Raw genomic sequence first — 26,794 nt, forward strand, 5'->3', positions numbered from 1 at the left:
AAGTGATTTCTACTCGACTTTTTCGAATACGACGAGTGATCGGTTTACAAAAAAGCAGCCTCATAATAACGCAAATAAATAACCGAATTCGGATTTGTTTTGGTTGCCGTAACGTTTGTTTATTCTTTTTTTTCTTTTTCTCATTTGTTGATTTTCTTGTTCATTTTATACCTTTCGATTTTCATTAATTTGAAGCAATGATTCATTTCCGCGAAACTAGTATGTTTTATAAGTTTTTTTTTTTTTTTTTTAAAGGGAGATGGAAAATATTTAATGTGTTATCTACCTCTAAACAACACCTGGTAATATCTGTTTTCAACTAAAATTTGTGACACGACTCTGTTTCCGAAATGCTTACAATAATAATTCCGATTTTTATTAACACTTAGCATTCATATAATTAATTATACATATAATTATTCCCTAAATGCAAAGATTATTGGGCTAGAAGTTTATTGTTTATATTGTTATGATAATGATTATCTCTATAATTTAGAAACATAATTGTATAGGCTGATTATTCCCAAAATATTAAACTGCTACTTTTTCAACTCTGTAATCTTTTTTTCTTTTTTTTTCTATGGCAATCAAAATAAAAAAAGAAGCGGCAAAAAATCCATCATTTACAAGGACCCTTTCAAAAGCAAAAGAATAATTCTAACATATTGTTATTTATTCTTCGTTTTTAATTTCACGCCACATTATTCTAAATTCTACTTTATGTTCTATTTTATGTTCCTTGTTATTTATCTATATTTCGAATAACTTATGATGAGTTTTCGCATGAATTATTATTTTATCTTTTGATCAAATTTCGTCAGCTTCTTGACACGCTGATTTCTTACACCTTCGTCTTTCTGGATAGATCGTGCCAGTGAAGAATAAAGGATTACTTGTAATTAATCAATTCATATGGTATATTCTCTACTTTTTTTACTTACCGATTACCAATTTCCTATATATATATATATATATATATATATATATATATATATATATATATATATATATATATTGTTACGAAATTTCCGGGATCGTTTGGATAGTGGGAGTTATATGGTGTGGAGAACGCTCAATCAGCAGTAGAAAATAAAACAACGACGTTTATTTACACGAAGACACACAGGACAGCACAAAGACAACAACTATATACAGCACAATAGACGATTATCTTCAGCCGAGACGTGCAGCATACAAAACAGCATAAACAGCAGCAAACAACAAGTCTCTACTGTAGACAGTAGCGCACAGCTTAATTCAGCACTAGCTTCACTCCGTCGCTGCTCCGCTTATCTCTGCAAGGCCAGTTCTTTACCATCGATCCCGACTACTCCTGGTAGCCTCCTTTTATAGGTCTCAGGGGGCGGGGCTAGAAGCCTCTCAACCAATCAGGAACGTTCGAGGCGTATCTCGGTTTCTACTGGACGGAACGGGAAAATTCTCGATGTTTCGGGTGTAATCTATTTTGGCGCCGAAGTCGCCAAGTCGCTAAATGGTCGCTAAGCTCCGGGACCTCCGACGCGACACACGGACTCCGTCCAATACAGATGACTGTAAAACATTCTTTCCGATGGTGGAACCAACTATGCTGGGAAGCAGCATTACAGATTCGTAACAATATATATATATATATATATATATATATATATATATATATATATATATATATATATATATAATGCATTCAGGGCATCTCACAACCATATAAATTTTAATGTGTTATATTGCAATAAAAGTTATACTTATGTCTTGCTTGATTCATGAGATGGGCATAGGGCTGGATATTTAATTCTTTTTAGACCCCTTAATGTTATCGTTTATTTAGGAATAATAAAAGATGTTTGCAAGTATGGACTTAAATTTGATTCATAGTTCAATGCTATTACCCCATTCTTTTAATGGGTTTCTCCCAAACATTATCTCCACTAAAAGATATCTATACTTTTGGTGGATTGAATTTATACTAAATTTCATTTGTATAGTTTACTACATGGAGGAGAAAGGGAAATAGACATGGATGAATAAAACACAAAATTTAATGGATATTTGTCTTCCTATTGTTAAGCAACAAACCAAATTTCATCCATTTAGTTGTGAATTATCGTATCCATAGAAAACCAAAAATGTTTCACACTCGAGTAAGTCTAAGACATGAATTTCATAAAACAATATGGATTGAATTTTTCGAAGATAGAACGTTTTAACTCATCATATTTTGCATAAAGGGTGGGGGTGGGGGGGTGGGTGGGGGGGAGTTATTCTCAATATTAGAAGAAGAAAAAGAAAGAAAAAAAAAAGCTTAAGTTCAATGCCAACACTGAACAATTTTAATCTCTAATTTCTGTCATTTCTGATTTGGAAAAATCAACAAAGAGAAGATTAAACCTCAATTTAATAATCCTCTGAATGATAAATAAATAAGCAAGAAAGATCATTTTTAAAGATACTGTTAATTCTCCTTGATCTTTGGAAGAAAATTCACTCGCTTCTCGAAACATGGCAATTCAAGTAAATGTTATTCAGTAAAATTAATGTTTTTATAAGATTTTTTTTTATGTAAACATCTAGTCATAGAATATTCACTTTGAGCTGCTTATTTCTTAATCCTTTCGTTCAGCTTCTAGGGCTGCTGTGGCCTGGTGGTAAGGTCTCGGATTTGGAATGGAAGATTTCAGGTTCGACACCCGATTCCACCAAAGAAACGTCGGGTAAGCGGGTCTGCTGCACGCTAAATCTGGCGGGACCAAACGTCCTCCCGCTGGTGTGGTGTGGTGTGGAGGTTTGGAGAAGGGTTACCAGCTCAGGTGTCGTCCTCGTCATCTGACCGATGTTTAAAATTAAGAGGTCACTCCAAAAATAGCCTTGTGTTGCTATAAAATAGGACGTCAAAATAACTAAAACTAAAAGAAAATCGTTCAGTTTCTGTTTTGTTGCGAATTTCTAAATTTGGATTTTTCTCTTCAAGGTGATAAACATTTCTAAACCAACGAAGAAACTGAAGTTTTATTTTCTGAAAAACTTTCCAGGCTTTTATTTTTCTGCATTGCGTAGAAGAAGAGTTTTCTTTCTTACATGAATGCGTTTATAAATCTCAACTGCTGCTTTTTTAGCAATAAGTAAATTTCATGATTGCTGAGATTAAATAAAATAAATAATTATAGCCTCTGAATAATAATAATATAAAAAACAGCGGGAGTAGTTTCTCCTGAACTTTCTCGTATGCTCTCTAATAACGAAGTTATCCTCCTAGAATAAAATAGTGGGCTTGATCAAAGCCGTGAATGTCACTAGTGCTCAGATTTTTATTTTTACAGTCCAACAATGACAGTTCTTCGTAGTTTAGTAAAGAAAACCGATACTTGTCTATTAATTGTATAGTATTGGTGACACGAAATATCAATGACATGAATATTGCCTGCAATCTTCGGTAATTTTTTGGCCTCGGTGGCAAGGTCTCGGCTCGTGAGCCATAGGGTTTCAGGTTCGAGACCCGATTCCACCGAAGAACTGTCATGTAAGGGGGTCTGTTGCAGGTTATATCCGTCAGGGCCAAACGCCCTCCGGCTAGTGCGGTGTGGTGTCGAGAGGAGGGTGCCAGCTCAGGTGTCATCCTCGTCATCTGACTGTGGTTCAAAAGTAAGAAGGTCCACCCCAAAATAGCTCTAGTATTGACAAGGGGACTTTAATATAACTAAACTTGGTATTTCCCCTCCCCCCGCTTTTTGACTGTTAATTACTGTCATGCGGATAAACAAAAGTACAAAATAACCAATTATGTGCTTTGGACACTTTTTTTCTGGTGGATTAGAGCCAAAATTTGGCATAAAACTTCAACTTCAATTAAAAAAATAGCATACCTGACTTCCTTTATTTAAGTCACTGCATTCAGTTATTATATTTACATGGGGAAAGTACAGACAGATAGGAGCTCAACTTCTTGAAGGATTTGGTTTATAAATAGATGCAGATCTATAATTCAGTTGATAAATCTGTATAACAAATTTTATTAGTCTAGATCTTTTTCTTACGTAGTTATCGTTTTCACTTCTACTTTAACAGTTGAGCAGACTTCCTCTGACTGAAAATCATTCCGAATTCGATAGAAATCTACACATTTAGTGAAAAACCAAATTTCATTCTTCTAGGAATTTTTTTAGTTAGTTAATGCTCACAAATAGATAGAAATAATTCTAAGAATGTATTTTTTCGAACTTGTGAAGGTCTGAAACATGGAGATTCGTCAAAATCTCGAGTTCAAATTTGTTGATTTTTACAATATTTTCTCTATGTACACATTATATGCAAGAAAGTAAAAATTATTAAATAAATCTAATATGGTATACATTTCATCTAGCGAGCTTATTGTCATCAATGAAGGACTGAAATGGCTCATGTCATTCATTCATAAAAGTGAAATCTGGATACTGTCAGATAGTAGAAGCTCAATTCAACACTTGACCAACTGGCACAGAGGGATATTGGGAGTGAATATACTCAAAAACCGAAAATGTCTCTCCTTGTCTCATCAGATCCACCTACAACGGAAACCCTCTCATGTTGGCATCGAAGGTAATGAGATTGTGGACACCCTGGCTAAAGCGGAAGCTAGTGATGCTTTTGTGCCTATTGAAACTCTTGCCTACATGGTAATTTTCTCGAAACCTAAAAGTCAAAATAAAACCACTTGACTTGTCCCGCCAGTACATCTCTGGTATAAGAGTAGTCGTCTAGGGGGCTCTGTGACTCTTAATTGCAGTAGGCGGCATGATCAGATTACTTTTACTCGCTTTCTCAGTGGCCACCTTAGAACTATGAAATATTCTGAGGATTCTAAGATCTTTGAAGTCTGCTCCAAGTATTTTAATGAAGAGGCTTCACCTGATCACATTCTTACTTGTCTTGGCCTCCCCAAGCAGGATCTTAGTTACAATCCCTTGTCAGCATTGGGCTTCTTCAGGGTGCACAATTTCATACACTTGATATAGATCTGCTGTTATTGGAGATGTGCAACAACAGCATACATTTTATCCTTTTGTCATCCGCTATTATTATTAATTAAATGGATCAGTATAATATCAAGCTTTTAATTCGATGTGCAATGAAATATCGTATCTCTCCTCTGAATTGCGAAAATAAAAACATTCAGAATAGGGATATTAAAAAAAAGCTCTGAAATTTGCAGAATATCAACATAGAATCGTCTCTTTCTTGCTGAAGAATAAAGGGAAAGCACTGTAACTATCAAAAGATTTTGGTGATTTTCTAGGTTGTCGATATCAATTAGTCAGAAAAATAAATTTTTGAAATTGTGTCCTTTTCCACCTCTAAAAAGAACGCACAGAACTTGATGAACGAAATTTACGTAGGATCTTATTTCAAAATTGTTGATCGGCAGGGTATTTTGGTCAAGATTCAAGCAGATCTACAACAAAGACCAGATTACCTGTTCCCTATTAGAAGCATGATAAGTGATAATTGGATTTGCATATTATTTGACACCATTTCAAAGAAAAGAGAAGGACTTTTCAAAAAGGGATTTTAGATTATTTACTAAGTGGCACAAAGCTAAACAGAAAATATGTCATATAGTGGAAATAGACGAAAAGGCAAGGAACATTCTGGAATATTTCTATGGGTGGTAAAAACCATTGCCTTTCTACTTATTGGCATGGGTTTTTTTCCTTGGAAGTATTTGCATATTAAAAATAGTTTGAACTGAAGCTTGGGTTGGCTTAAGCTTGGTATATCTGGATCTTCTATAATCACACTGAAAATTGTAAATTCTTCCTTATTTAGAAATATTTCTTCCTTTATTTTTTTAGCTTTAATATTCATAATAATGACATTATTTATTAATGATATGACGTTACGTTCAAAGAATTTTTAATGATTTTAACTCTTGAATGTGTTTTTATTATTTGTGTTCAGTATTTTCACTATACGTCTCGCGTAATACGACCAAAGCCGTGATTATTAACTGTAAAGAAATTTTTTTTTTTTGTCTTTAAACTTTATTTTTAAAAAACATAACGTTTAACACTTAACATTTCTTTTTTTAATTTAAAAAGGGGAAACATTCCACATGATTTATCCTCAAATGTTCTTTTTATTCTTAAATAAAATTAATCCTCTCTTAAATATCTTTTATTTATATAAATTAAAGTTTAAATGCGATATATAATATTATAATTAATATTATATATTTACAATTATAATATAATATTATACATTTATAATTATTATATAATATTATATATTTATTAATTAATGTTAAAAGTATTAAATTTTAAATTTATTACATAAATGAAAGTTTAATACTCGTGTCAGACATTCAAAGATGGCCATTTTCCAAAATCTTAATTGTTACTGGCACTTTTTAAAAGTTTGAGATGAAAACGATCTAAAGAAAATGAAGAATGCTTCAAAGAAGCACCAACTTATTCAAATCTAATTTTAATCAATCATCCAGTGTCTTAATAAAAAACAAAAACTATGACGCGTGAGATAACATCGTTTATTGAATCTGAAAAGAAATGCTTTAAAAACTCAAAAGAAACCTTATTACAGAAAGATCAAAAACTGTTGGAGTGATTAATTGCTATTATGTCAGGTGACAGAAATCTGTAATGAATTCGCAGGAACAAAGCTGCGATCATGGGACAGTCGTCAGTTGCGTTGGGTTAGACTTGAAAGAATCCGACCATCCATCATACTCAGCCATCAAAAAGTCACAAACGTCCATCAGTTCTTGTTGGGAACTCTTCGAGTGCTTTAGACAGGTTCGAAATCAATAGTGTGCCTTATTACAGATGCAAAATAGCTTTATCTGCCTGTAGACACAGAAGCTCAAGCTGCGTTTGAAAAATGAAAGTGACAACATTACTGCAATTTGTTCACAAGTCGTTTAAGTCATGCATTTTAAAGTATACTAGAGGATATACCCGGCGTTGATCAAAATTAAAATCAATATCTAACTGTACTACTAATAAAGATAAATGTATGTGCGTTGGTGTCCTACAGACCAGACAATTTGACTTAAAGTTACCAAATTTGGCATATTTTGAGAGTGGGATTGTGCACTTCGGAGCGATTTTTTGGCATTTTAATTAGAATGTTAATTAACTAAAATGATTAAGTTTTGGTATTTTTCGGCGAGTTGCGGAAATATTACTACCCCTAAAATAAGTTTACACTGTTTCAAAAATTTTTAAAAAATGTCTTTTTTAATGATACTAGTTTAATAATTGAGCCAATTTTTCTTAAATTTTAGCAAAAAAAAAAAAAAAAAGTTTTTGCCTAATTTTCAACAATTGACTACATTGTTCTCTGAAATTCAATTCATTTTCATTGTTCCATCAAATACTTAATCATACACTTCGGTTTCAGGTTCGAAACTGAGTCCTCAGAAAAATCGTCCTGTAAGAGGGTCTGGTGTACATTAAATTCGTCGGTGCCAAAACCTCCTCCCATTTGTGTGGTATGGAGGTTTGGAGAGGGGAGTGCCAGTTCTGATGTTGCCCTCGTTATCTGACCGCGGTTCAAAATTATGAGGTCCGTCCCAAAATAGCCCTAGTGTTGCTTTAAAAAGGGTCGTTAATATAACAAAGCTAAACGTATAATTTTCTTTTGTTGCTGAAAGTTAAATCTGTTTAATATCTGTGTAGTTTATAAGACGAATTAAAAGGTGAAGTTGCAGTAAAGTAAAATTTAAAATATAGAAAATTTGCTTTTTAATTTGAAGTGAAATTTAACAGATAAATATATACGTTTTTAACAGTGCTATGGTATTTTCGAATTATTCTCCTTTAGAAAGGTTTATGTACAAATTGAATAGAGCATATGTAAGACAATTAAAATAATACTTCTTTAATATCTGATAAATTGACGGAAGCATAAAGAAAGCAAATCTAAACGATTTTATTGAAATTAAATAGGCAATATCCCCAGCGAACCAGCTGGTCGTCAAAGGCGTTTGATCATTAATAAGCCGGTAGCTTTATGCTGTTAACTAATAGCATGACAATGTGCATCAGATTTAGTGTACAGACTTCTCAATTTTGCGTTAAAACTTCATTCTTTAAGAATTCCCACATGAATATTCACTTATTACTATTATTATGGAAGAAATGGTGTCATATTTGCATCCTTTGTTAAAATGTCTGATTTAAATAAATTAGAAAGAAAATTGGCAAAAATAAGTTCTAGGAAAGCATTTAACGTAATAAATTTTTTTGAAAAAAGCTTTAAAAAAATTTACTTAACTTTATTGTATTACTAGCTGCCTTTGGTGTCCAGTTGGTTCACTGGAAATATTGTTTGTATTTAATTTCATTTAAATATGTTTAGCATAACTAGATAGTTTCCCATCATAGCCATTCCTGAATAGTGCTGCTTTTCTGTACTTATTTCTAAACCTTCTTTGGAAGACAGTTTGGTAGATTTTAGTTCATGATCAAAGAGACATGATTTGCTTTTTCTTCTTGTGAAGCCATGGTCCATAGAGAAACTGAAATATAGTAATTTTTCATTTACATTTTAAAGCATAAAATCACGAAAACAAGAGGCATCAAGCTTTATAATCCATTTTACGAACTGTTTTCCTATAACATATATTTACAAAGCTACAATTAATTTAAATTGCCTGTGAATTTTACAAAAATATCATATTTATGGAAGAAATTGTAGACCATCTTATTCAGCTATGAACAGATGTTAATCACCGATTTAAAACAATTTAAATTTCATCAATAGGTCATCTTCAAGGAACATAGCTATAAATTTGAACCTTACATAACATAACAATACGAATAAAAACCTGTTCCCATTTTGTAAACACGATCTAATATCAATAACACGGAGTTAGAATGAAAAGGGGGAAAATGTTAATATTCTTGAATATGTTTTGAAAGACAATTCTGTCAGACGATTCCGATTACTATGTCGTCCTTCGTAACACGTGCTGACGAAAGCATTCCCCTGTCATGCACAAGATGGCCTTTCAGTCACTTGTTTGATCACCTTGAGTCAACAAGCAATGCATGTCCAAGTTATTAAAATATTAACCTCTTATGACACGCCTTTTTTTCCCTTTCATATTCACTGCTTTGAGAATAGAAAAATACCTCTTTGCGAAATCACCGTTGTATTATTCCAAATACCTATTTAGAAAGCTAAGAGAAATAAAAAAGAATATGTAAAAATCTTTCATCGTAAAATTGAAATATTATCCTTTCTTCACGAAAATAGAACAAGCAGAATATTTACGGCTTAGAAATTGTAAGAAAATACAACGTAAATGTTCGATTTTTTTTATGTATTCGCAGAGTGATAGCTAAAATTATGGGAACCTTTTTGGAATTTTGATATGTTGTAGTTTTTAATTTTTCTTTCTGAGAAGAAATTTTACAGTAAATATAATATTTTAGATGAAATAAAAGGCATTTGAAAATGAATTCATTTCGGGAAAAAAACTGAAATACTGAAGGCAGAGAAAAACCGTGAGAAAAACTGCGCATATATAAAACTGTAATCGCTGAATTTTTTAATGTTAAAACAAACTATGTTTTATATTTTAAATTTTAGCATGTTTACGTTTACGTTTTTAATTACACGTGGCATAATTTACGTTAAAGAATAAGCGATCATAAAAGATGCATTAGTCTACATCGCGAAACAAGAGTTGAAGAGACTAAAATTTTTCCCTTCAGTGGCTTTTGCCATGAGATTTTGATTGAGATTTCTTTCACATTTTATTTTCCATTATTCCAATAAGCTTCTGAATCTATCCAAAAGACCCCTATTTAGGAGTGGCTTCCAACAGATGGGTCCACTAATCTTGCCATCTTTCCTTCTCCTAGTTCTTATTATCTTGCCTCTTCTTCATCAGGATATGCTGCAGTCGGGATATCTAAATGGGAGTAAATATTGTTTCAATACCAGTGGTTGATAAGTTATGTAAGGTCACATGCTAATGGAAAGTTGAACAATATTTACAGAAAAAAAAAGCTTGATGTAAACTAAGATTAATAAAAAATAGAAACATACTTTTGTATGTTAAAAAGAGAAACTTCTTTTATTTGATTTGTTTGTTACTTTTTAGTCATTAATTTATCAACAAAAATAACATGGAAATTGGAAATCAATCTTTCTTAAATTCACTTTTAAGTTGCTCTACTGTCATGACATTAAAATATAGTTAAATTAATCTACTAACATATAATCAAGTTTTGAAAATAATTGTTGTGCGTTGTTTTCAGAAATACGTAAATGTACAAATTTTCAGAGGTACGAAGAGTACAAATTTCAAACTCAAGTACTACAGAAAGTAAAAAGGAATAAAAAAAATTGGTTGCATGATTTTATGTTTACAAATTTGAGCAATTCATTCTAATAAAAATGTATAAAAAGAAAAGATTAGAGGGTATATCTGCGAATCTGAGATTCATAAAATTTATTTAAATGATATTAAGACAAAATTCTTTAAATAATATAAATAAACTGAGAAACTGCATGAGAAACTGCTGAGAAACTGCATCATTTTTTCACTACACTAATAGTACTATCTATCACCATTTCACTAAAAAAACTGGTAACAAAAATAATCTTTCAAAAATCAAGAAGTTGCAAATTAACTAGTAACTGATTTTTTTTTTGATAAAAATTAGTTTAAATTGTTTAGTTGAAAAATTACTTTTTAATAAACCGATGAAAGGAAATCCAGGATTAAGTACATCAAATTAGTTCTTTAATAATGAACTGATTTTTTAAAAATATGTCATTAGATGCTTTTTAATATTTAAAATTTATATTACTATTTTTAAAAAATGCAATCTTTAAAAAATCTTATTTTACTTTGGTTGACTTTTTACTTCAATTTTTAAGCGGCAATATTTAACATAATGCGCGATTTTTTATTAATTCCTCTGTCAATTATCCGTTTTCTATACCCTTTCTTTTTATTTCTGTCAAAACAATTACAATTTTGAATACCATAACTTGTTTTTGTTTTTTATTAATATTGTATCAAATTCATATATATATATATATATGAAGATTTAATTCTTTTATTTTGTTTTAATACTTGAATTCATATTGCCTCGTTATATTATGAGCAGTTATATGCATATTTATTATTAATTTTAACGTAATTTTGTTTGACAAATGAACTGAGAAGGTAAATGTTAAAACAATGTCTAGTGCAAGGTCAATTCAGATCTTTTATACCTAAAAAAATATTCAACTAGAAATTGAAATAGAAAGAAAGTAGTGAAAATTAATTTTTTTCACATCTGGCCTGTATTATCAGAATATAGTTTTTAACTCTTCAGTGAATTCTATTCTACTATTTAACTGCATAATGAAGTTAGATAATCATTCACTAGCAGCTGATGAAAATGGCCTTCTCTTTGGTTTATTTCTTTTGAAAATGACTTCCTCTGTCATTTGCACCCACTAATTATATTGCCACAGTGATCCATTGCGAAACATCTGCTAAGAATACTTAAAGAATAAACGAAATGAAAAACTGATATTAAATTTCAAAATTAATGTATGCACGGGAAAAAAATAATAACAACAAAAAACAAGTAAACCTAAAACAAAACTACAGCAAAGGAACAAAAAAAAAAAAAAATCCAATCAACCAAATAGCCAAGTAAAAAAATATACTAGTTAAAAAATATTAGAATCATATAAACTTATACATATAAAGTCTAGCACATTCAAATTTAGAAGAGTATTAATTTAGAACACTTAATAATAAAATATAAGTTACTTAATCTATTTTATACATACTTTTGACCAATCTCGCGTGAGATTTCAAATCAAATTTTTGCAATTTATATCGTGGATTTTAAAATTATTTTCACCAAACTGCATTTTCTGATAAGCATCAAAATTTCATAATAAAAATCTCCTATTTGTAATTTTTAATAGGCTGCTCTGTGCTCAAATCTGAATACAAATTCATTAAAAAATGATCAGTGAAAAAAATTCAATCCATTCTGAAAACTTTAAAAATGGGCCTTTCTTTTCTTACAAGTGTATGCTTGGCACCTTAATTCCCCACTAGCTAAAAAAAAATGCTCATTTTCATTTGTCCCACATACTTTTCTTAAATTCCATCAATGATCACCTCAAAATAACATTTTCATGCAAGATAAAAATAAAACTCTAATCGATGCCATTAAAGCCTTATTTTCAATTCGAAATTTTTCTTTAAAGTGATAATAATTATATTTTATACTAGCCGGCACCCGGCATGTTGCTTGTTCAGAAGAAATAATTTTGAAATTCTTGTTTGAAATTTGAAATAGCTATTTTGTTTAATTAGGGATGATAGAAAGAATGATATTTATTTTCTTGTTCACAATGAATACATTCATTGAAATTAAATGATATATAAAGGAGAAGTACAAATAATATTTATTCTATTTTTTTTTACTTCAAATATAATAATTGTAGTATGTCTTTAACCTTCGCACAAGTGCAAGCAATAAGTTGGCAAAGTTTTATTGCAATCGGATGAACGGTACGGCAGCGCATAAAATACGAATGAACAAAAATTCCTTTTTATATATTAAAATTTTAAATAAAAATTTTCAATGGTATGAATCATATTTAGCTAAAGAGTCTTAACATACCAACAATGTAAACAAAATGTTCTATATTTCTATGACCAAACCTGATGAAATTATAATATTTTATTTATGTATTTATTTATTTTTTACAGCTTCGTGGAAGAGGATTTTCCTCGAAGCGGTCACTGAAATGATTTAAAGTGATTAAATCCAGCAATTTATAATTCAATAAGCTTTAGTTCTAAAGGAATGGAACTTTTTTATGTGTGCAAAATATTAGTATGTTACAAATATTTTACTAAATATAATTCATAGAACCGATAAATTGTATAAAATTTTAAATTTCGAAATTTTTTTGGAAGCACTTTTATTGATCAAACAACATAAAATCTATTTTCTTTCTTTTCTCTTATTTTTCTCATTTAGAACATTTTGCCAGTATCTATCTCTAACAGTATGGAAATTAACTATTAAGCTATAATTTGAGAATACGCCTTGAATCTGTGTATGTATATCAGTAAAAATAATAACTGTTTAAAGCTATATCTGGCATCCTCATTGTGATTGCTTTCGATTCAGGTTTTTAACAAATCCCCCGGGGCACACCGAGCTGCAAGTGAGAAATGTTTGCTCTCAGCTGTAGGCATCTGTGACTTGGCTCCGGGATAATCGGTCACAGGTCAATCGTTGGTCTGTTGTAGACCATTGAAAGGAATTTTTCCATTGAATGGAAAATGTTTCGAAGATTATGATCTTGAATTACCTCTTAATAATTGACGACAAAAGATGGCGGCTTGCGTAACAACAGACAGCTACCGCTGCGGGCACTTATACGCGCTTTCTGTAATTACTTTTCCTTGTACGACCATAAGTGCTTTAATTGTTCTCGAAATCATTTATTTTCACAACATGTCACTTGGATAAAAAGCGCGTTAAGGTCAATGGATATTACAGAAATATCATATTTTCACTCAAAATGAGTGAAGTATAATTAAAAAGAATCGTGAAGTGCGAACTATTCATTTCATTTAGATGCTTTCTTTCTATTGCAAAAGGAGTTGTTTCAGGTAAGAAGTGAAGGAAGGAGATACATTTTTGTTTTTAAATTTGTTCGAAAGGGTTATGAGCAAAAATGTGATATTTCTGTAATTTTCATTGACCTAGGCGCGTTTATTATCCAAATGACATACTGTGAAAATAAATAATTTTGAGGACATTTTCAAAATTTCAAAATTATTATTATTATTTTTTCTTTTCTTAAAACGTTTTATGAAGTTCCAAAATTTTACTGTTTTTTTTTTTTAAATGCAGCTTTTTAGAGAAAATTTCTTTATCAAGGCTATGTGATTATATCATAAAATAACCACTTCCAAATAAAGTTTTAAAGTAAAAGTTTAATTTATTTATTTATGTATGAATGTTTATTTTATTTATAAAAGTGTTTTGTTTATTTTCAGCTAGAAATATTATTTTGGTGAAAATTACTTTTATGTCCGTTTTGCTCTAACATTTATAGCTTTTGTGAGTATTTTAATCACTGAATAAAAATAATATTTTCTAAACATTCTTAAATTTAGTGAAATTTTTTTGATTCCAACTTTTTAAATTTAAATTTTTCCGCAGTTGAAACTTTTATTACATTTCTTGGAATTTACCACTAATCATTAAAATATCGTCGTTTTCAGTGTTAAAATATCATCTATAAATCAAACTTATTTTGGTTAATGTAAAGTCTAAATCAATTATGTAAAAAGTAATTTCTGTATCTAAATTAATTTTTTAGCCAAATGCATTCGTACCTTACTGTAAACAACACCAACAACAATAAGAAAATTGTTGCTAATAAATTCAAATTCACTTAAATGACCAAAAAGGTATCTAAATTAATGAAAAACGAAAAGCTCTATCAGAATGATAAATATTTTTTGACTTAAGAAATTATTTAAATTTTGTAGCACATACATTCTATTTTAGAAAGAAAGTATTTTCAACTGAACTCTTAATACATTTTTAATAATCGTTTGCATTCTAAAAGAAACGAAAATATCTTTGTTAGATTCCAGTTTAATCACGTGAGTTATACAAAAAGAATTAAACTTCTACTTTTTTACTGCTTAGCTTTCTTCAGGATGTTACATTGTATAATTCTGAATAAAAATATAAATATAAAATTATAAGTGGAGTTGTAGTTAAGTTTAAATGTGGAATTAAGTATTTTACCATGAAATGAAATACTTGAATACTTACCATTTTATGAAATGCTTGAGCCAGTAAGTCAATTATTTTACGTGGCAATGTATTTAAACCAATGAAAAATTCCTTTTTTTTTAAAGCTTTGAATTCATTATAGTCTATTCAATCTGTATTTTCATTAGAAAATACATCTCACGTAAAAGTAATTTTATTGAATTGACTATCCAAAATAATGATTTAATTTTGCTACCAAATATATTAGTACCAGAAGGGGGTGAGAAACCCCAACTTTTCACATTTAATAAAAAGTTTATCGATCTGAGAGGAAAATTATAAATTGAAAAGTTGCAAGTATTAAAACGATATGTAAAATGAGTTGTTGAATCTTAAGGTGGTTTAATTAGATAGGGAATAATCTTTTAAAAAGGAACTTAAAAAAAATTTTCAATTTTTTGAAACTTTTTGAAATTTTATATTTTTTGTGTTTATGTTGTTATATTATATTATGTTGTTTATGTTATATTATGTTTATAGAAAAAAATAACTAGTAAAAATTTCAAAATGATATCTGTATTGTTTCTTGAAAAATTCGACTTCGATGGAGGGAAAAAAAGAGTGTCGTGGAAAATTATCTATGAGTCATTTTCTATCAAACAAAATTCGTGGACAAAGAAGCAAACCTATTCTAAATAGTACTATATAATACTATTCTAAATGGTGCAACGCTCTTGATTTTAGATGGTTCTATAACGATCGATTTTCAGAAAAAAAATAATGAAAATTGTATTTGCAATTAACATTTTCCGATTATATTTATGATCGCAAACACTACCATTTAACATTTTTCCAGAACCAGATGCTTCGAAGTAATATTTATAAAATAAAAGGACGGATCTCTCAATTTTGAAATGTGGTCAGATGTAATACAATAAGAAATAAAATGTAATGGTTAGTCCACATTTCGGTTAGATCTTAAGCGACAATTAAAATTATCATAACTTTAATCTATATATTATTGTCAAATAATGTGAAGTCTTTAACAGAACAATATATTCGTGACAGAAAAGTACTTTGTACTAGAGAAATAAAACTCTCCATTTCAATAAAGCATGTTTTTTGCCTCTGACAATGGGCAGAAAATGAAACTATAAAAAAAAAAACCGAAAACAACTATCCCATTCAAATCACATCAGCTTGAAAACCTGAATCTATTCACTCAAGATTACAATCATGCCAAGTGTAAATATTCACCATTATTCTTCTATAATTGTCAATAATGTCTAAGAAATTGTCCATTCCGGATTTCCGCTCGCATGAACTCACCCCTCACTGATTCCTAATCCCCCCTTCCCTCTCTCCCTAGTGTTCTACTTGTTATCAAATGTGATGATCCGAAGTTTCTGTTCGAGATGGACGACACGTTTTTCCAGGTATCGTCTGCGCAGGAAATCCGCAATTAAGAGGCCAGTGCAGGCGACAATGTTTGATGAACCTCCACTTTAATCCGTCCCCCTTGGCGTGGGTTTCCAATGAACATCGATTTCGGAAGAGATCGTGCGTGAACACGGGGCGCGCGTGAACAAAAAGTAGGTGCATATTAATCACTTGAATTAAAATGTTTTTCTTTTTTAATTTTTATTTATACGTGAATAGTCTTTTAGTTTGTGAAACAGAAGTGCAAACACTATAGCTTCAGGCAAGGTTCTATGAGTAATGTGTTCGAAGTTTATGAATGAAATTTGAATATTATTTACAGGGTGTTTCACAGCCGCACGTTCCAACTTCGGGGAGAATGCAGAGCTCAAGGCCAAGGCTAGGCGGAAATAACGCATTAAATGACTTTAATACATAAGGGTTTTGATGAGTTACAAAAGTAGAGGATTTATTAAGCCTACTGGATACAAATCTCTGTGTGTGCGTGCACTTCTAATGTATGGAGTGCATTACAGTGTATATATATATATATATATATATATGATATTTTAAAATCTAATTTCAACAATTAATTTCCTAATTTTTAGCCCAATTCAGCATATATTAACTTCATTCTAAAATATGATATGATTTCCTGATCCCATTCCACCTTTTCTATTTAATTAATTCAACACAAGCTTTGTAAAAATGCTTTCGTCAGCGGTTCCTACGCTCTGAGTGAAGGGACAAAAAAAAATTGTTACCTAAACAAATTCTTCTAAAAGATCTCTATGATTCACTTGTCTACGGTCGACACGTGTAAGAAATCCCTATGAAAATCTCACAATATATAAGCACTGGGGAAAATATTCTCTCTGTGTTGCCCTTTTTCACTCTTGTATCGCTGGGGAGTGGATGCAAGTTCCCCCGCGCCTCTTGAACATAAATCATGCCTCCCGGGATCTATGCAATAAAGCGAACTTAAAAATTCAAAGTGTCTTCCCTGTCTTCGACCACGATTCTTCTTAAAGAATAATGTTGCATATATAAGGATATCTCTAAATCTAAATTAATTTCCCAATTTTTATCTTAATTTAACCCATATTAACTGAAATCTAAAATGTTCTCTTATTTTCTGATCCAATTCCACCTTTTTTTTATTTAATTAATGTTACACGAGCTCTGTAAAAATGTTTAAATCAGTGGTTCTCAAGCTCCGAGTGAAGGGGTAAAAATCTGTCACTCCAAAGTCCAGTGGTCACTTTTAAAAGATACCTATAATTCCCTTATCTAAAACGACACGTGAAAGGAAATCCCTATCAGAATCTCATACTATATAATCAACGGGGAAAAATATTTCGGTCTCTTTTGCGCTCTTTTGCTCTTGTGTCGCACTGTAGATTAACGTATCTCATCGCTTTTTGCTTGTACATAAATTAGGTCTCCCGGGATGGAATAAAAGCTAAATTTAAATATTCAAAGTGTCTATTCTCTCTTCGGCCACGACTCAAAAATATATACTTTACATACATATATTTAGCAGTTGCGTGGCCGAAGAAAAGAAACTTTTGAAATTTTTAAACGTCACTTTATTTTATCCGGGATGAAAATTATGTAAAAGAAACGATGATAAAACTGACGCCCGTTCACATCTTGATACAAGAACAAAAGAAGAGCGAAGGAGACATAAATTTTTTTTCTTGGTGATTTATAATAGGATTTTGATAGGGATTTCTTTAGTACTTGTCAATTTAGGATAGGGAAATGTAGGTATCTTTAAAAGAATGTGCTAAGCACTAAGGATTTTTATCCCTTTATTCGGAGCGTGATAAAATGCTGAATTTACAATTTTCTACAGTGCGTATAGGGTTAATAAGTAAAAAAGTAGGAAATGGATCAGGAAATAAGAGACCATTTTAGAATAAAGTTAACATAGATTAAATTAAGATAAAAATTTGGAAATTGATAAATATTTCAATTACATTTAAAATATCGCTACACACACATATATATGGAAAAAATACCTAAATATTTAAGTAAAGACAAAAACAAAATGAAAATTCTAAATGAACCACTTAGCTATTTCTTTAAAGTACATAATAAATCGAAAAAAATCAAGGCAATGCATAACTGTATGCATGATAATGTGGCTTATAAATTTGGATGTTAGTATATTAATTCAGTTTGCATTCATTCATTTTTCATTTCATTTGAAATTAAAGTGTTAACATTCAAGACTGCGAACGTTTTAAGCAAACTTATTTTAAATCGTATAAAGAACTTCAAAACATTAAACTTTTCAAACTTTTTCTAGTTTCAATGAAAGATTATCATATTTTTCGTAACGCACGTTATTTCATTTTTTCTTCTTTTTATTTTCTTTTTTCTTTTTTTTAGTGTTTCATTGGGGAATCTATATAAAAGAATTTTAGGTCATTTTGATTATAGTTGCAGATAACAGGAAATCAAAAATGGTGGCCATTCATGCTTCGGATGAATCGATTACACAATCTTGTTATTTTCTCGTAAAAGAAGTATAGATAAAGTATTGTAATTGTCAAAAAAAAAAAAAATTGAAAATTGAGATTTTGACGATTTCCTTGTTTCAGTCCTACCTGAGTTCAAAAATACATTTTTGACTGTTCACTGTCTTAATAAATCGAAATTCGAAAACATCTTGAACTAGACGGATTTAATTTGGTATACGAAGACCATATTTTTATCAACTACTAAACAAAATTCATTCAAAGTCTGTCTAGCTGTTCGAATACCATTCAACTTGATAATTATAAAACATAAGGAGTTATATAGATAAAATTTGATTCATAGGTTTAATATCTAAAATATAGATTTTTAAAATCAAATTTGGAACCGAATCTGTTAAAATATTGACCGTCTACCTATGTATATTTCCACTTGCATGCAAACACAGTAACTCATAAATGCAACTACTTACATCAATGAAATTCGGTGTGTGAATTTGCAATTACAACTGTAATTCCGTATGAAATTTTGACTTCAATCAGTAGAAACTTCCATTGGTAGAAAATAGACTTCCAAAATACATATTCACATAATAGATTCAGCAAAAATGCTAGATTCACGCCAAAGATCTTTGTTTTGTAACCATTATTCGTCAATGTAAGCCGGATATTCGCAGCTTATTTGAAGTTTAAAATTTTAATCGTGGGGAAGAGGAAAAGACTTATACAGTAGAGATATCAGAAATTTTTATATTATTTTACATAGTACTCCACTCCAATATTCTTTTTTTACTCTCGTAGATTGTTTTCGTAGATACTGATTTTTACCCAAGCAATTTATTAATGAACTAATAAAAAAATCTTTAATCTACTTCTGTAGCAATCATATTTCTGAACCAAGAGAACATTTTAAGAAAGACTTATACAATAGAGTATATCAGAAATTTTTATATTATTTTACATAGTACTCCACTGAAATATTATTTTTTACTCTCGTAGATTGTTTTCGTAGATATTGATTTTTACCCAAGAAATTTATTAATGAACTAATAAAAGAGTCTTTAATCTACTTCTATAGTAATCATATTTCTGAACCAAGAGAACATTTTAAGAAAGACTTATACAGTAGAGTATATCAGAAGTTTTTATATTATTTTACATAGTACTCCACTGAAATATTATTTTTTACTCTCGTAGATTGTTTTCGTAGATATTGATTTTTACCCAAGAAATTTATTAATGAACTAATAAAAGAGTCTTTAATCTACTTCTGTAGCAATCATATTTCTGAACCAAGAGAACATTTTAAGGAAGACTTATACAGTAGAGTATATCAGAAATTTTTATATTATTTTACATAGTACTCCACTCCAATATTCTTTTTTACTCTCGTAGATTGTTTTCGTAGAGTTTTTCCCAAGAAATGTATTAATGAACTAATAAAAGAATCTTGAATCTACTTCTGTAGCAATCATATTTCTGAACCAAGAGAAAATTTTCATGTGCCAAAATTCCAATAACTCGTAGCTCTGTGAATTAATGAAGTAGAGAAGCATTATATAATTTTTTCATTTGATCAAATACATTGTCAGAAATTCATTTGTTTGCAATTCTTCCTTCTTTATTACAATTTAAACAAATCCAAATCACCTTAACCTTTCAGCTGCGTATCCCGCGATTTCCGCAGGTTAGCATTTAGCCCATTTTTTGTTGCATCCGACGTTTTTTCGTAGTTTAGAGTGTTTATTTTTATGATTACAGATTTATATTATATTATATTATTATCATGTAACATATATATAGTATCAGTTCACTTCCTTTGAAACATATTTGAAATTATTTGCGAACATCGCAACTAAATTGTGATTTAAGAATTACGCAGCCAAAATATTGTTGATCCAAATCATGTTACCGTCTAAATGATGTGAATAAATAACCAATCATCAATCTTTTTTCCAAAAAAATTTACAACGACTTAAAAAAATGATGTAGCTTATAATTTCCTACCCCATAAATTAATTAATGAAGTAACAATGAAGTTCTGAAAATAGCATTCGCATTCCTGGTAGAATGTACAGCAATATTCCTCTCGCAGAAGAGATGAAGTAGAGGAATCCAAATATATTCATCTAGTGGATGCGGGTGGAGGACCGCCAAGAGTGAGCCATTACGACGTGACATTTGAAGTGTGCCAACAGATTCCAACAATAACTCCGTCCCAGACTCGTTCATCCATCAGCTTACCGTCTAAATATGACCTCCCTTAGCCCCCGGCGTCATACGAGAGCTATGTGTCGTCTCAGCCCACTTCTCAGACGCGATACTATTTATTTCCTTAACACCAGCAGTTGGACGACTCGTCGACAGTGGATCGGTGCTCATAGGGTCAACAGCTAACACCGCTTGCTGGATATTGAATAAATTGAAGATGAAGGGATTCTGTGACAAAAATTTTTAGATCTTAAACACAAAAATAAAAAATAAAATGAAGAGTAAATAATAAAGATGAATCCTCCAACAGCCTTGTTCCATTTCCTAGGAATGAGATTTCAAAGCTGTGCTGTAATATAGGTTACATCATATTTTTTTTTTTTTTTTTTGCAAATATATGCAATGATATCTTTTATTTTAATTTGAAACCTAATTAATTTTCTAATTTTTATCTTAATTTAGCCCATATTAACTTTATGCTAAAATGTTCTCCTATTTCCTGATCCAGTTCCACCTTTTTTTATTTAATTAATGCTACACGCGTTCTATAAAAATGCTTACTTTTGCAAGTTCTCACACTTCGAGTGACGGGATAAAAATCCTTAATGTTTACCTCATTCTTTCAAAGACACCTAAATTTCCCTATCCTAAATCTACACGTGTCAAAGAAATCCCAATCAGAATCTCATAGTATAAAATCACCGAGGGAAAAATTTCGCCCTCCTTTGCTCTTATGTCGCGATATTGCCTGACGTGTTTTTTGCCGGTTGTTCTTGTACATAAATCGAGTCTCCGGGGATGGAATAAAGCAAAGTTTTAAAATTTTCAAAAGTGTTTTCTCTTCGGCCAAGCAACTGCTAAAAACACACACATGTTTGTTTGTGTGTGTGTGTGTGTATGTTTGCACACACACATATTAAAGATGTATGAATCAATACATATCTTTATTCTTTGGAATTGAACAGTTAAAAGGAATAAGCGACTTAGACAATGATAAATTTAAAATTCTACAGTTGAAATTATATAAATGTATCAATTTAAAGAAAAGTAGCTAAGTTAAATATCGGCATCTCCTCCCTCCCTCCCCAACAAAGTATGCATATAAATGAATGGTTTTTTTTATCAAACATATAAATCATAAAAATGTCGAATTTCAAAGAGGAATATTAAAATTATAAATAAATATTCCTGTTTGAAAGATTCCATGGTTGAAAACAATGTACAAAATGAGACTGAGTTTTAAATTTCGAGTTTAAAGGTAGATCGAAATGGTTTTCATGAAAACGATTTGTACTGAATATTTGCATCTGGAAAAGAAGGAATTTTGATGCTCTCTAAGACAAAACCTGTCAAATATATGCGATTGATTATGAGCATTTTGTCATGTAAGTGTAATAGCAATGGCAATGATAATTTATATCGAAAATATCATAGAAGGATTTATCCGGATGATTAATGAATTATTTTTATTATATACACATCTTTCTCTAAGAGTTCTTAATCATTAATATTTATATATCACAAAGTATTCAATGTTTCAGCAGCTTTTTGAGATTTCAGAGACTTCAAGTAAGAGAGAGCTATTGTAATGATCGTCAAAACAAAAATCAGTGTTCTTGTACCTTGAATATTATTCATTTCTATCATAATAAGGTGACATTTGCAAGTCAAGAAAAAAAACCCTTAGATGATCTGTTATGAACATTCTTTCACTATGAATTCATTCGCTTAACGGCAGAGTACATTCAAAGCATTGAAATTGATTTGTAATTCATGGGACCCTAATTATATTTAATAAAAGATTCTTCTAATTAGCTAAATCCCTGACGTAATTATCGTCCATTGATTTTTTTAATTATTCTTATTATAATCATCCTGTACATGCGCGAAGAGTCTACCAATGTAGTTCTCCTTGCACAATCGCAAATTTAAGTAATTCATTTTGTATTCACATTGAATCCAAATATGTTATTATTTTTAATTCTGACGAAGTCAAAATTTGCCCCGCCCTTATCTTTTCGTACTACTCTTTTTCCCCTCTTCTTTTCCTTTCCCCTACATAATTTATGCCTTTAAAAATCTGAACAAGTGCTATTCTATTAGATAACCGTAGAAAAAATAGCCACAAATAAGAGGATTTGTCTTATAAAATCGAGTAGCTTAATTTTTATAGAACTGAAACTTTTTTTCTTTACAAGCAAAATAGTTAAAGACCCGAAAATTCAGAGACCATTGATGAGTTTTGTTTGCCGGAAAAATATTTACAACTCATATTTCAATTTTTTTTTTTTTTTTGTCAAAATTAGTTGCACCAAAAATAAATCAGAAAGCCATATTTCTTAGGAAAGATTTTATAAAAATATTCAAGAAATAATTTTACTTATTTAGAAAGTGACAAATATTGTATCCACTTGCTTTAAACTCGCTTATACACAAACATCTGGAATTTTTTCCAAGAACAAAGTGAGATATTTGGGGGGACGGGGCAGCAAAAAAGAATCATGAGAGTAAAACGATTGAAAAAAGATCTAAAATAAGTAGGATCCTAATGTTGAATAGAAAAGTTTTCAATTCTTAAAAATGTGCTTATATTAAAAATAACAAAATTTTAAAAAATTATTCGAAAATATTTTTATTAGAACATTATGAGTGTCAAAAAAATTTGTAAAAGCTTAAAGCGCTGATAGAAATATTCTTACAAGTAAGTTTTATTTTAAATGAATATTTAGGGGTTTTTTTTCTTTATACGTATATTCATTGTAACTCACCTTCGTTATAGTATTCCAGCGTCGTACGCTATTGCTTTGATATCCGCCTTTTTAACTTAAAAATTTTCTATTATTTAGTGTGCTAATGAAAATGCATGTTCAAAAACATTTTAAATTTATCATTTTCTGTCTTTTAGTTAGTAATAGATTTCTTAATTCATTATTATAAATATTACTGAATCTCAAAATCAGTCTTTCTTTTCAAATTCGCTGACAGATGAAACCACTAAAATGGAATAAAATTTAATTAAAATGTATTTAAATTTTAATAAATTGAATACTAATTAAAAAAGAAACATGTGATTAACTTTTGAAAATATTGTATTATAATTGATAGTAGACTGTATAAAATTTCGGAACTCAAATACATCAAGTAGAAAAAGAAAAAAACCGATTATAAAATTTCATTTTTACAAAAATGAAATTTGGAACAAGAAACACATCAAATGAAATAAGATCTTGTAAAAAAAGCATTTATTCTACAGCAAAATAAGATTTCAAATTTTCTGTCAGTTTTTTTTTTTTTTGAATAAAAAATAAGCAACTAAAATTAAAATCCTTTTTAGTTCACAAAGAATTTCTTATCAACACTTTATTTTAAATGAGAAAATAGATGTGACACATAATATAAATCTTAAAATTTTTCTATATCAGCTAATTATATTAGTTGTAAAACTTTGTCTCTGAAAGCTCATTTAAACAATTTATTATATATAAAATAAATTAAAGAAGGAGAAAAATATTCATCTTAAAAATAAATGAAATCGCAAATATTTTTGAAATGACTCGTAGAAATAATTATATGAACATTCGTAATTCAACCATTATTTTAGTGTGCTGCTTATTACCTTTATTTATTTTCGGTAATTGGTAAATGGTTAAATTCTGTAATTAAAAAAAGCTATTTATGATAATGACATTTTTCCTTAGTAATTCAAAAATCCATTTCTTCTATTCCATGTCCTTCAGCGCAAATCTGATATGTTTATCGATTTTTATTTCTCTAAAAGATTAAAAACAATTGATAACTTATTATCTGAGCAAAACACAATTAATCTATAAAGCACTGCAGTTTATATTTTCATTCAAAATATATTTATCAGCTTTCCTTTAAAATTTAGAATTCGAAATATTAGAACTCAAATAAGACAATATGAAAGAACAAACTATTCTCAGCAACATTCTAGACGGAAATTTTCCTTCTCGTGTTGTGTTATTAATAAATAGATATAAAAAATTTAATTGCATTTTGAAAAAAAATTACGGTACCGCCTAAGAATTTTATAGGAATAATTTACGTAGTTTATTTTCTGAAAATACATCTAGTAACCCTGAAACTTAAGGTGGGTTTACACTCGACTAATTATAAAACGACCAGTAAGACAACGCATGCGTAGAAAGCGTTCCATATTTAGCTATAAATTGCCGTTTTGAGTTCCTGAATTTTTCTTTTTCACTGTATATCGTATTAAAATGATGAATATTTACGAAGAGAAACGTGGTAAATTAAAAAAAAGAAGAAGAAAAAAAGAAAAAGCTCAATAGATCTAAATTTGGGAAAGCTATAAAAAATGACAAATAAAATGAAAACCTTGGCATCAGGAAGAAGATAGTGTAAAAAATGTCAGAATAAGTTATCAATTTTTTACCGGGAAAAGCCACCAAATTCTACAAACGGATTTTTTAGTAAGGAAAAAAACAAAAACAAAAAAAAAAAAAAAAAACAATACAGTGGCATGTTGTTACTTACTTGTTGACAAACGCCATGGACCAAGCAGCATTTTTCAGCCTTTCTGCGCATGCGCTACCAACTGGCCGTCTTATAATTGCCCAAGTATAACCCACTTTTAAGACTTCAGTATAAAATAAGAATTTATTTCATAGCTGTTGCCCCAAATATATAGGAGAAAATATTAACATTTGTTTTTAATTTACTTGAGACACCTTTCGTGTAAAATTATTTACATTTCCGTTCACAAATTTCATTCGTTAATTAATTCTACTCTTCCTTCAAAACAATTATATTTTATTAAATTGACACAATTATTCATTCTTCCGAATTGAATATTTAAAACATTTCATTGAGAACATTTGATTTATTTTCCTTTTTTTCGTTCAGAAATACTAAAATCTTTATTTTATGAAAAGCAAACAATATAATAATCTGAAAATATAAACGCAATAATGAAAATAAAGTCTTTTTATTCCTATAAAAAAAGGAAGAAAATCATAGATGACATAATGTAACCAAATAAATATTTTCATATTAATTTATATTTTCCATTAAGAATTGCATTTTTTAATGAGTATACGAATATAAATTATATTTGAATCGCATTTTGCAGTTGACATTTTTTCCCCTTAACAGCAAACGATTTCTTTTTAGTACAATAATTCTAAAATTATTTGTGATAAATCATATATTTTTGAAAGAAATCTGGAGGAAAAAGAATCTTAAAGAAAAATAAATAAGGTATTATTTTTGATTGCAAATAATATAGTTTTCTTTTCTTTTTACCTTTATTTGGTAGTTTTTTTAAATTTTAAAAAATATCTGATTTGTTATTTGATTATTTTTTCTTATGATTATTTCACATCTAGATACTTTTAAACCCCTATAATATTATTATCTTAAACTTAAAAATTATATTTAAGAATTTTTTTTTCTAGTAGTTCTTTGACAGCAATTCTTAGTTGAAATTTGATTTTAATATTAACTATTATGAATATCAGGTATCTTCTATCATAGACGTATAATTCATCGTATATTTAATTATAGGAATTAAAAATATGAATGTATAATTTGTTCTGAATAGAACTTTTTTATGAATTTAAACATTGGATTTTAGATTATTATTTATTCTTTTAATTGTTACCCTAATTAATATTCAAAAGTTGCTGTCAAAACTATTTAAAAACCGTTTTTTTTTTATTATTATTATTATTCTTGTAGTTTTGTGTTATTACGGTTTAGAAAAAATACTGAGATTCCAATGTGAACAGAATAAAAATAAATGTAATGTAATAAAAAGAAATGTCTAGCTATGAAATTTTTCACGTAAATCAAAGTCGCATAATAAGAATACTTGAGAATGCCGTATAATTATTAAGAATACTTTGTTTTTATATTGCAATGACATGTTTTTTT

Source organism: Argiope bruennichi, chromosome 2, assembly GCF_947563725.1.
Source record: "Argiope bruennichi chromosome 2, qqArgBrue1.1, whole genome shotgun sequence".
Classification (NCBI taxonomy): Eukaryota; Metazoa; Arthropoda; class Arachnida; order Araneae; family Araneidae; genus Argiope; species Argiope bruennichi.